Raw genomic sequence first — 13,048 nt, 5'->3', positions numbered from 1 at the left:
GAAGGGCTAATTATAAGTAAATATAAATAGTTTTCCAAGGGGCAAGAATCGTGAACATTGAAGTGAGATTGGGGCTGCGTAATGATCCAAAGTATTTTGGTAAAGCGCTAAGAAGCATCCAGGTAAGAGCCAAGAGTTTTTTGGAATAATTGTACTTGGGGGCACAGGCGAAAGGGTCACAAAGCACAAAGGAAGGGAGAGAAAGTCTCTGATAGGAAAGAAGAGTTGAGGGTGAAAAAGTTGAGTGACAGAGAACAGCTGGAGCAGTTGAAGACCCGAATAGGAGTTTGAGTTCTTTCTTGAACAGAATTAGGACTCACTAATGCATAAGGCCAGTGGGAAGGAGTTACTATTTCTAGTTGCCCTGCCCGAGAAGGATTGCACATTCCTTTTCTCTTTTCTGAATGGAGGGGTTCCAAGCGACGCGTCTCTGCACTGTGAAGAGAACGTTGGTCTGTTGACATGGTCAACTTGTCAGTCGGGCAGCACGGAGTGACTAGGGGAACAACCTTGTGTGTGATATATGCTGTCTTATATAGGGATCTAGCATCAGTCAGTTACCATTGAAGTATAGGGAAGGTAGGATTGAATTTACTACTTTTAGCAATGAAACAATTCTCAAGATTCCCTCACCGTGCGATATACGAAAAGCAGAAACAGTACTTGCATTTATCACACATATTTATGTAGGGGGGAGCTGAAGCCTTTCTGATTGAATATGCTATTTGCACACCAATTTAGTTTTCTCCCTCCCCAGATTATGACTGGCCACATTGTGTCACAAGCAGACACTTTCCCTCTGTTTGCCGTTTGGAGTGTGAGCTGTTTTTGTTGGGTCTGTGTATCGACTGTTCGGTTCCAGACTGGGAACACAACTCCCTTTCATGAAGCCCAAACTGTTTTACTTACAATAATTAAGACTTAGTTGGACCTGCAAAGTGTGGCATTGTCCTAACTAAGCCTTATAGCATTTCACGCGTGCCTTGACCCTCTCTGCTCTCCTCTGTCTGACCACAGGTCTCGTGTAGCCTAATTATTTTCCTCCTCTTAAAGCTGTCTCTGTTGTACTTGCCTTGCTGCTATTGGGTTAAAAGTTTCATTGCTCTGTCAATCATCTCCTTGTGTTTGCTTTGTTCGCCCTAAGTTGGCAGGGTATACCCAGGCATGGGTCCCTTGCTCACTTTGCCCCTGGATTCAAGCTAGCCAGGTTGATGAAGGGTGTTATCCAGAAACCGGTCACAGGATGCTTGTTTCCGGTCCAGGGAAGACATGGCTTGGCAGTTCGGGCTGGACTGCTCCCATGAGGCACAGGGTCAAGACTGATTTGTGTAGTAAACAGAAAGAGACTTCTTGATGGTTGAACCAGTTTAATCCAAGGAGACAGCTTACACAACCACCACGAACAGATGCAGAGTAGTAACTGATCTTAATAGAACATTACATTCCCAAGGATCCCTAAGAATCCCCAGGCAGTAAGAATCAAAACAATTCTGAATGGAACATAGGAAGGGAAGTACATGGTTAAAGGGAGAGTGAAGCACAGAATGGAATACTACACACCTTCCCCCTTAAAAAACAAAAAAAACAACAAAAAAAAAAACTTAGAGGTAGTAATCATGTAACTTTACAGGAGTATGTTTTACACGAATGCTTTTCCTAAGAGAAGAAGTATCATCGTTAGAGACATGACAAGGTATGGGAACATTTTCATTAACAGAGTCATTGACAAGGCTAGAAGTTGGTTCAGTGGTCAAGTTGCCATTGTCAGGCATAGATGGAGTGCAATTACCAGACACAGGAACAACACGATCAACAGACTGGTTCTCAGAGTCAAAAGAGTTAAACAAAGGAGAAAAAGATGTGTCATTTTGATCACACAGAGGCTTAGCAGTGGAACAATCATTGGAGGATGGTGCAGAGTAGGGTTCTGCATTGGAAGAATTTGGACCTCTACACAAAGAAATCCTTCTAAAATTCCAAATTTTCCCATCCTCAACTCTCACAGCTTTAGAAAATACTTCAATAACCTTGCAAGGGTCCGACCACTTACTCCACTTATTGTCAAAAGCTCTACCTAATTTCACGCGGACGAAATCACCCACCCTGACTTTCTGACCAGAGTTTTTAGTAGACAGAAAATTGGCTTTCATTCTTTCCTGATACTTCAAAACTCTGTCCTTAACACAAGCAGGATCTACAGAAGGATCAACCGGTATCTTAACTTTCATCCACCAAGGCAAAAGTTTGGAACCAGGTTTTCTGCCTCTAAGCAATTCAAAGGGTGAAAACCCTGTAACAGAATTGGGAGAGGTCCGGTAAGACAGTAAGGTGGAACGCAGAGTTTTTTTCCAGTCAAGATTGCTTTTAACAGCCAGCTGAATGGACTCTTTGATGACACGGTTAAAGCGTTCCGTCTGACCATTGGCTTGTGGATTATAGTTCGACACCCTTTTGTGCACAATCCCGCATCTCTGGATAAAAGATGAAAATTCTTTGCTTATAAATTGCGGACCATTATCCGACACTATCTCCGCGGGAATTCCTTCCCTGCAGAAAACCTCATCAAGAAATTGAATAATTTGAGTGGAGCCAACTTTGTCGACAATTTTTAGTTCTGGCCACTTAGAAAAATAATTGATAAGGACCAGACCAAACACATTTTGCTGGGAAGACAAGTTAAGAGGTCCAATTATGTCAATGCCCAATTTCTTCCAGGGGCAAGAGACAAATTCAATGGGAGTAGTGGCGACAGACAAGGGTTTAACGGTTTTGTCACTTTTGTCGCAAGGGGAGCATGAGCGAACCCATTTGTCAACCATTCTGTCTACGCCAGGCCACCAGTAGAACTCGCGTATGCGCCTTTTTGTGCCAGACATGCCCATATGGCCTTCATGGGCCATGGAAATAATTCTTTCTCTCAAAGAAGTGGGGGGAATGATTTTGTCGCTACGAAACACGAAACCTTGGTCAAACATGAGTTCGTCATTTACCTTAAAAAAGGAAAGAATGTCCCCAGATAAGTATCGCTCATGAGGCCAACCATATTGTAAGTGCCTGGTTAAGGAAGCAAGGTCAGAATCATTTGCCATGGCTTCCCTCCACTCAATTTCAGAGATGCTAGGAGAAACACCAGTTGGACCACAATCGTTGACATCATCGATGTTAGAAACAACATCAGACTCATTGTTCCAACTAAGAGAAAAAATAGAATTTACTAAAGGCAACCTGGACATGCAGTCGGCGTGCACGTTTAACCGTCCAGGGACATATTCCACAGTACATTGAAATTCTTGCAATTTGGCTGCAAGACGTGCTAGGCGCGCTGTTAAGGTCCTGCCACCACCAGCTGCCAGCATATTGATTAGGGGTTTATGGTCGGTTCTTAAACAGAACCTAGTTCCCCAAAGAAATTGCCTAAAATGTTCAGAGGCCCAGGTGCAAGCTAGTAGCTCTTTTTCAATTGTGGAGTAATTGAACTCAGCGCCCCGCAAGGTTCTTGAAGCATATGACACAACGTACTCTTCACCCTTGTCTTTTTGCATCAAGACAGAACCTAAGCCAACATTGCTCGCATCCACACACACTATGCATTCTTTTTCTAAATCAAAAGGTCTTAGGAAAGGAGCACTAATGATTTCTTGTTTAAGTAATTCAAAAGCATGTTGCTGATCGTTATTCCACAAAAACTTCACATCCTTCTTCAATAACACCCTGAGAGGGTGAACCTTGGAAGCATAATCTTTGACAAATTTACTATAAAATTCTGTGAGACCAAGAAAGGAAACAAGTTGATCTTTGTTCAAAGGAGCAGGGGCTTCAGATATACTCTTGATGTGATTGAGTTTGGGTTTGATTCCTAGCGCTGAAATCTCGTGGCCTAGGTATTCAACCTGACTTTGTCTGAATTTGCATTTTGATAATTTAAGAGTGAGACCAAAATCCTGTACACTTTTTAAAACTTTAGCTAAATTTTTATCGTGCTCCTCAAAATCTTTTCCATGTACCAAGATGTCGTCCTGGAAGGCGATTGCACCCTCACATCCTTCCAGAAGTGTCTTCATGAGGCGTTGGAATACGGACGCTGCACTAGCTAGACCAAAGGGCATACGACGGTACTGAAACAAACCTTCAGGTGTAATGAAAGTGGTTAAGAATTTGGAGTCTTCATGTAAAATTACCTGATGGTAGGCGCTGGTTAGATCAAGTGTGGAAAAAACACAGGCGCCAGAGAGAGTGGAAATGAGCTCATGTATGTTGGGTAAAGGATGTCTGTCGATCCAGATTTCCTTGTTTAAGCTGCGGAGATCTACACACAGACGAAGCTCACCGTTGCTTTTAAGGGATAAAACAACGGGCGAAACCCATGGGGATGACTCGACTGGTTCGATGATTTTTTTTGAAACTAAGTCAGATAAAATTAACTTTAATTTATCACGGTAGGCCAAGGGTACATTTCTGACCCTATGTCGGACAGGAACAGCTGATTCTTTAAGGATAATGCGGTGTTTGAAATTAGCGAAAACACCCAAATTATCATTAAAAATACACGGAAAATCTCTTTTTAATTGGGAAATAAAGTCATTTTCCGGAGAAACCACATATACAGGAGGGGAGGCATTGGGATCAAGTTTGATCCCTAAGTCAAACTGATGGGGCCAACATAAGATAGATGCTCCTTTCGAGGAGACGTAAACCTTCCCCTTGATAGTTCTATCTTTAAAGCTGATCTCTGCCCACATAAAACCTTCAAGGCCTATCTTCTTCCCAGTATACCCTCCGGGATGTATGTCAGGTGGTAACAGTTCTTTTGGGGACCAAAACTTGTCGAAAACATCTTTGCCTATTATGGTGTACCAAGCACAAGAGTCAATGAGCATGGAGATTTCTACACCATTAATAAGAATGATGTCCCTAGGAAAACCTTTGCACTCGGTATCACCAACACACAACATCGTGTTAATTTCAGAAGGTTGTTCACAGTCATCATACTCATCATGTGATAAAAAATTGACTTTCTGCGTGGATTTGCACATTTTAGTGAAATGACCTGACTTTTTGCATTTAACACAAATTTTGTTCCAAGCAGGACACCCCTTGTAATTTCCTACATGGTCATTAGCGCCACATCTATAACAAATTATAGGAGACCTTCTTTGGAAAGTTCTATTGTCTCTGCTAAAGTTGTCCCTTCTAGTGATATTGGAAGTAGGTTTTCTGTAATTTGGGGGATTCCTGACTAATGAAACCTCCGGGATAGTTACTTTAGTTTTGACATCATGGCCTCTTATTTCGTTAACAAACAATTCCGATTGCTCAATACCTTTTGCAATGTTTAGGACAGCGTTAAGAGAGGTCTCAGTGCCCATCCACAAACGTTCCTGTATCTTTTTACTTTTGGTACGCATCATGATTTGGTCCCTTAAAACTTGGTCAAAATCAATGGTTTCAAAGGAACAAGAACTAGCTAGGGTGCGTAGAGCAGCTACATATGTTTCTATGGATTCATCTTCTTTTTGAATTCTAGAGTAAAATTTAAAACGTTCCATCACAGTATTGATTTTCCTACCAAATCTGATGCTTAATTGCTTGACAACAACCTCAAAAACATTTACATCACCAGCACCAGAATTGTCAATAGGTGGAAGACTTTCTAGTTCTTTAAGACCAGCACCACCTAGACAATTTTTAAGTAAGGCGAGTTTCCTTTTAGGAGAACAGCCGTCTTCTTCTACCACATCAACGTAAGCTAAAAAAGTTGGATACCAAAGATCCCATTCTACTTTGGGATCACCAGCCGAAGGTAGGAAATGTGCAGGTGAAATTATGTTATTTGACATTTTTTCGAACAAGTATCAAAAACAGGTAAAAGAAAGGAAAATAGAAATAAAAGTCACAGTTATTTGGCTGGATAAATTGTCAAAAATGCAGTATATAACAATAACATCAAAGTTTGAGGTACCTTCTCTGTGAATAAAGATGTTCAAAACGATTCCCTCGTAAGTGAAACCACAACCAGGAAATGGATTATAAAACACAAAAATAAAAGGTACACAAATAACTGTGGTGAATATCGATGTGGCGGAGTTAAACTACATAAATATTTGTAACGTTACAAAGAATTAAAACGGGACTCGGATCGGAGTCTGTTGCCGTGACAACTCAAGATGGCCGCTGGAACGCAGCGCTGTACGTAGAAGGACGCTGTCTAACAACGCATGTACACACGGAGGCAGCGTGTGAGGATGACGCGTCTGTTCCGGGAGAATGGTGAGAGGATTCCGGCAGCGAGTGGAGCGCACGCGGAGATGCAGGTGAGTCTCTGTGCTTTTGAAAGATGCACCTCAGCAAAAGGATCGTAGGAAACACCAATAATTCCACGAAAACACTGGCAGAAAGGGGAATTTCACACGGAGACAGACCAAAATAAAAGTGAAATGAAATTCTCCAGAATGTGAGCGCGGAACGCTCGAATTCTTAAATTTAGATGCATGAAACACGGAGAAACAGCCGCAGGTGCAATCAGGGCACGTTAAGTAAAGAACACTGCCGCTGGTGTTATAATTTAACACATAGAATTTTTTAGAAAAGTACCTTAAAAGGATCCACACTGTGAACGGTGAACGCTGTCTCCAAACTGGATTTTCTTTTTTTTTTGAAGAAAAAAAAAAATAAATGAAGAATAACACGGGTCCAGTTGAGCTTCAAGCTTGATATCCCGATCGTCGCCAGAATATGTAGTAAACAGAAAGAGACTTCTTGATGGTTGAACCAGTTTAATCCAAGGAGACAGCTTACACAACCACCACGAACAGATGCAGAGTAGTAACTGATCTTAATAGAACATTACATTCCCAAGGATCCCTAAGAATCCCCAGGCAGTAAGAATCAAAACAATTCTGAATGGAACATAGGAAGGGAAGTACATGGTTAAAGGGAGAGTGAAGCACAGAATGGAATACTACAATTTGCATATAGCTGGGTCTGAACTGAGGTGGCAATGTGAGCTAAAAAATGATGACGGATTCAACCCAGATCTGTGACTAAGGTGAGTGTCTGAAAAGTTTCAGCACTCCGTCCTTCATCTCCTTGTGTTTGCTTTGCTGCTATTGGGGGGAGGAGACATTGAAAATGCTTATTAGCAGATTAACCCTTGGGTCCAATACTGGGCCAGCTTTGCTACTTCAGTCTAGATTCTGCAACTGACCTATACCATTGGTCTGTTCCCTCTTCTTGGCCAACATCACTGTAACTTTTTCTTTCATGAATTTAGAGTACAGACTGTTTTGTTGGGCAGTTAAGTGGCGTAGCAGCCCAGGGAGGAGGGGCAAGGGGACCATTGTGGTGCCACAGGGTTCCTTCCTTAGAATCTTATATAGCAAAAGGCCAGTCCCAGGTCAGATTTTGGGGAGTGGAGTGTGGGGTGATAGGGTATGGCCACATCTTCTGGATAAGCATACAAAAGTGAGCCAGTCCGAAAGGGGTATGATTGATCTGGCCTTAATTCTTAGGTACCCCTATGGAATGACCTTCACCCAATGCGCTCAGTGTGGGGGGGGAAGGGATGTTGTTGCTGCTTGCTGGGTTACTTTTTTTAACATATTTTTATTAGTTTTACATCCATATCCAATTCCTCATTACATTTCAAATATGTCAAGCATTTCTTATTCTTCACTTCAAAAAAGTACGATCTCATGTATACGTAAGATATGCACAGTTAACAACCTAACCAAGTAACTGTTAGCCCCCATCTCCCCCCTCCCCTTTGCAGAGCAGTACCATAGGCCCATGGTGAGTTCGATGTTTTATCAAGGCTTAAGTGTGATATGTGTCCTTTCTTGCTGCCTCCCCTTCAATTCCTCAAATTATTAGCCCGGTTCTGTCTTATTTGGAGCGGCTTAAGGTCCGATTTCCTCCGCATCCTCTCTTGCCTGGCTTCCCCGAGGTGACCCTCCCACCGGGCTTGATTCCCTGAATCAGGTTCTGGGTTCTCCGTGCTCTCCACCAATGCCTCCCAAGCCCTTGCTCTCTCCCCGCCGTGCGTTTCTAATGAGAACCCTCCCCTGCAGCCCTTGCTGGGTTACCTGTTGGGTCCTACTTGTTGATTGCAGTGCATTATTGGCTCCTTGCTGGGTGTGGGGCCTAGGGGGAGGACGTGCCATTTAGTGCAGAGTTAAGTTAAACCTCAATGTTCCCAGACTGCTCTGGTAGGTCACGGAGATGTTACTTTGAATAATAGTCTTGCCTTCTTCCATGCCTTAGGCCACAACTAAAGAATGCTGCGCCACAGAATACCAGCGTTGTAACAGAAAAGGACATTTCTAAGAAACAAACCTCTTAATGCCAGCTGCCTCAGTGGAAGACGTGCGGCCGTTTATTTTATTTTATTTTATTTATTTAAAGAGTTTTATATAGCGCGAACGTGACCCTTGGGTATCAGAGCGCTTCACAATTACATGAGGTAGATTAGAGCTACATCTTCTATAGCAGAACGTTTTACAATGATATCAGGTAGGTTAGGTATACAGCTATACAGTTTTAGCATAAAAATATATACAGTGACAAGAGGTAGATTTAGGATACAGCTTGATGTCAGAAATACTGTGTGTGTATATATATATATATATATATATATATATATATATATATATATATATATATAATATAATTCCTGTATGATGTATTGTGCCGCGGCGCCCCTGGCTATTTTGGGGGGCACACCAGAGTGCCGCGGCGCGCAGATTGGGAACAACTGGCCTAGATTTTGAACAAACCCCCGGCCACGCCGCACCATTTGGGACGCATGCTATTAGGCCTAACAATGTCCGGTGCACCATCGTAGGCGGTCGACGCGGCCTAGAAAATGTAACAGATGAATATGTGTGCTGTCTGTCGGACACACAGCGTTTGGCTATTATTGATGTGAATATAACTGGACATGCAGCTATGACCAAGAAGCTTGAAAAATAAACCGAGGTATTCCGGAAAGCATACGCTGCCTTAAAACGATGGGAGACCTGTATGAATAGAGAATTGAGCACATATCTGAAATTCGCGATGAAAGGACTGCATATTTTCGGGATCAGAAGTTATCCCCTGTCACTATAATTATCACACATCTAATTGGAATAAAAAAAAAACTTTTGGCATTGCGGAGTATATCAATTAAGTGTCAGTGAAGAAGAATCAGTAGTCCCCCCCCCCCCCCCCCCCCCCCGGGTTGAGCGACCTTGGTCTGATATCTGGCAGGTCCTGAGAAAGGTGGCGCTGAATTACATTACAGTGTGCTATACAGAAAGTAGTCCCTGACCAATTGTGAGTTAGTTCAAAATAATAAGAAAAATATTCATTAACAGTTCACTTGGTAGAACACTATTGTTTATTCAAATAGTGTTGATACGTTAAACACTGTATTTTTTCATTTTTAGTTATAAATACAAACATATAATATACATTTTAACAGTGCCCACCGTACAGGGAAGGGGGAAGGGGGGAGGGAGTGTAGTGCTCAGGAGTGGTGTGGGTAGGTGAAGTGACAATTCAATTGTACATCACTTTAAACAATTGATGATGGCTTCCCGGAGGAGCCTTGCCAGAATTAATCTTCAATTAAGTGTACCATTCAGTATGACATCATAAATAACAGGTGTACAAAATCACACACTGATTATGTGCAACAGTTGATAGTCGACGTTTCGACCCTCGTGGTAGGGATGATATCCCTTACTCGGCGGGTCTTCCTCGGGACAGTGAAGGGGAGGTGTGGGCAGTTCCTATAGGGAAATGACATTTAAAACCGGTTACTAAGTTCTCACTAAATGAGATTATTTACACAGGGGTACATATACAAGCGTCATACCTTGTTGGAACCTATACTCGATCCAAAACGGACCAGGGTCAAGGTACCAGGCTAGTTTCTGTCTAAGGGTGTTCTTACAGTTGGAGTTAAGTAGTTTACTGGGGATGGCCATGCGTCTCCAGTATGTCAGGTGATTGAAGGACATTAGAGGGGTCATATAGTTTTAGTCTCAACACCATTACTTCATAAATAGTACATCACTAAGAGCCTTACCAGAAAGGTTAATTATTAGTACGTATTGGACAATATTGTCAGATGAGGAACATTCAATCGGCCTGATCTGTATTTACACTAAATATGCCAAGCAATCTCGGGGAGGTGCATCGTTACCTTGTGCATAGATTCCAACAAGACTCTTCAGTTGGACATATGTATTTCATGTTTGCACTCGATCCTAGGGAGAAGAATAGCTATTTGTATTAAATATCACAGCGGTATAAGGTGCAACACTCGAAATCGCCAAAGGGTCTAAAATACCTTGTCAAGCCACCTCAAAGCGATCGTGTTCATTTCATATGGTGTTGTCTAGCATTAGGGACGATTTTGCTGCATATACCAACGCATTCCTACGAGGATGGATAACGGAGGATTTAGTGTTCTGATGGCATGCGGGTGCGCTCAAAAGGGAATCACATATATATGCTCGCGATTTACCTGGGTACTGTTTATGCGTGTCCTAAAAGGAGTGATCAGATTTTCATTGTTGTTCTGTTAGGTTAATTCAGCTCTTTTTGAAGTGGCCTGTCTATTGGCAGCCGGTCTAGGGAAAAATAACGTATAATAGCGGCAGAGTGACAGATTTACTTATATTAGGATAGAATCACGTTAGTTAATGCTGTTAGCGCCAGCTCGTACCTGAGTAATCAAGATGTACCGGTCAAGGCTCGGGTCCTACTAGATTGCCGACACGTTCGCTGAAACAATCGAAAAATTATATCTATCGGACTCGATACATCAGGTTGCTCAATCGGCTGGGTAGTTTAGGGTAAGTGACGGCGAGTCTTCTTACCTATGTAGACGAGTCTGGCATCCTCGTCCCGGCATCCTACACATCAGCCATGAAAGTCGGAAGTGTGTGTGGAGTTCCCGTTACTGGCAGCCTCAAATCACTTCCGCATCACGTGACCAAATTAAAAATAAAGAAATGCCTCCGAGGATAAACGCGGTTGCCAGCTTCTCAGTTGAATGTGGTTGCTAAGACGCGTGTCGTTAGGGTAACTGTAGACCCGAAAAATTATTAAAACAAATACCAACGGTAATCAAACTAGGATTACGATATTGTTCTAAGGAAAATGTACTTGTGAAATTGATCCCATTGGGGTCGGAAATAACCTTAGTTATCTAAATGTATTTACACGTTATTCTGGCTTATATAAGTGTTAACCATAATTGTGAAACTGACCTTAGTGATCTAAATAAACGAAGCTCCCGCTGGAATCAGTGGTCCTAAAGGGGGGGGGGCTTGTTATTCAGGATGAGGGGCCACATAGTATTACCCACCTATTCCCTTGGATATTTATATATGCGCACCCCATTCAAGATTGTGAATGGTGATAGACATATAGTACGTTACATCTCGGCCTACATTTTAACTGCTGGTATTGTTATTTACTTAATCCACACTGTGCAACATTATCGACGGAGATCCCTAGATGGTTCCCTGCATTTCATCTTAAGATTGGACTAGATATCACTAGTGTTGATCACAACTCAATCCAAACTATTTCCCTTATATCCATAGTAGTAAAAAAGACATTAATGTCATGTGCATGTGGTAACTATGTATATACAATACAACTAACTTACATGCCAAAGGTATCGTTATGCCTTGTGTAAGACCACGTAATTGCCACCACAGGGTATTAAAATGGTCTAAATTACCAAATATAGTATATCAAAGATTTCTGTGTATATTACTTTCATGTCAAATGCATTGTCATATTTTATGCGGGACCACGTAATTGCCAACACAGGGTATTAAAAGTGGTCTGGAATACCATATACATTGCATTTGTACACTTTTTCTGCAATCAGGACATTGACATAGTTGGACAATATGTTTTACCACATACTATTCTGGAGGATGATCTTATAGGTGTGACACCTCTTATACCGTAATGAAACCAGTTTACTCGACCAGCCACAGTTATAGGGCAGTGTGGGCAGAAGGCCAATCGACCTGCTCTGCAATTGGTATCAACAGTAGGAAACAATAGCAAATTCCGTCCATGGGCCACTCCATTCCACCCAACTATGATCCTTTTAGAATTTGGTGGGTGGTATATCCACGACCACAATTGCAGATAAATTAATTAACATCTCCTGATTGGAGCACGGAATCATCATATTTCATGACGTGGCAAGCATATTGCAAAATATCCCCTGCACCTCAAAAGCAATCTAAGACCTATCAATTGTCTTGAGCCTCCCAACTGAATTTAGTCATCATTCCCTCAAATCATCTTTTGTTTGCATCATTATTAATTCAATTACAAGACAGTACTTGTAAAAGGAAGAAGTACTAGCCTTTAATCTTGTAAAACATGCTTTTGTTGAGTTACTTTTACCTTATCTTGCACAATAATTTGTGAGCCCTTGTTTAGGTAAAATTGGTTACAATATTATATTAAATAATTTAACAGCAATGACTATCCCCTTACCCTTCGCCTTCCAATTCCTCACTTGTTCTTACAGGAAGTACATGAGCAGTGCGCTGAATGTGTGTCCCTTACAATTTGTTGATTGCGAGCAGGTTCCTGACTTTAATCCTTTTTACCCTGTGCCAGTATTCATCCTTTAAAACCTGGGTTACAAATAGCTCGGCTACAAGATATTTGTATGTATAGGCCCCCTGACAAAGTCCTGCACCCTGCCTGGGTACCTCCTGCCTTTGTGGTTCTGACAAGGCCATCTTTCTTTACCCTTTCATCACGCTGTTTGTTCACATTCTTGTCGGAACTTTCTCAAATATTTGCATTCTCTGCTTCCCCAGGAAAGAGCGTGTCTCCAAACTACAGGGGGTTGTAGCAAGTTAGCTACAATTGGGAAAGCGGCTATAAAGGGAATTCTGCAGATACAAATGCGGGGCACACTAATCTCACTTCAGAACTTTTTTGTGGCAGGTTCTAGCATTTGATGGAATCAATCAAACTCTACACTGATAATCACTGCTTTTCGATGCACATCAGTGAT

At 41.9% G+C, this 13,048-nt stretch overlaps 1 protein-coding gene across 3 annotated transcripts in view; it reads left to right on the top strand.

Moving 5' to 3' along the window:
- Positions 1–13,048, top strand: part of SLC39A14 (solute carrier family 39 member 14) — a 207,066-nt gene that overhangs the window by 44,120 nt on the left and 149,898 nt on the right. The window lies entirely within an intron of this gene.

This window comes from Lissotriton vulgaris, chromosome 11 (genome assembly GCF_964263255.1).
Source record: "Lissotriton vulgaris chromosome 11, aLisVul1.2, whole genome shotgun sequence".
In the NCBI taxonomy this organism is placed as follows: Eukaryota; Metazoa; Chordata; class Amphibia; order Caudata; family Salamandridae; genus Lissotriton; species Lissotriton vulgaris.
This window is presented reverse-complemented; position numbering and strand designations above follow the sequence as displayed.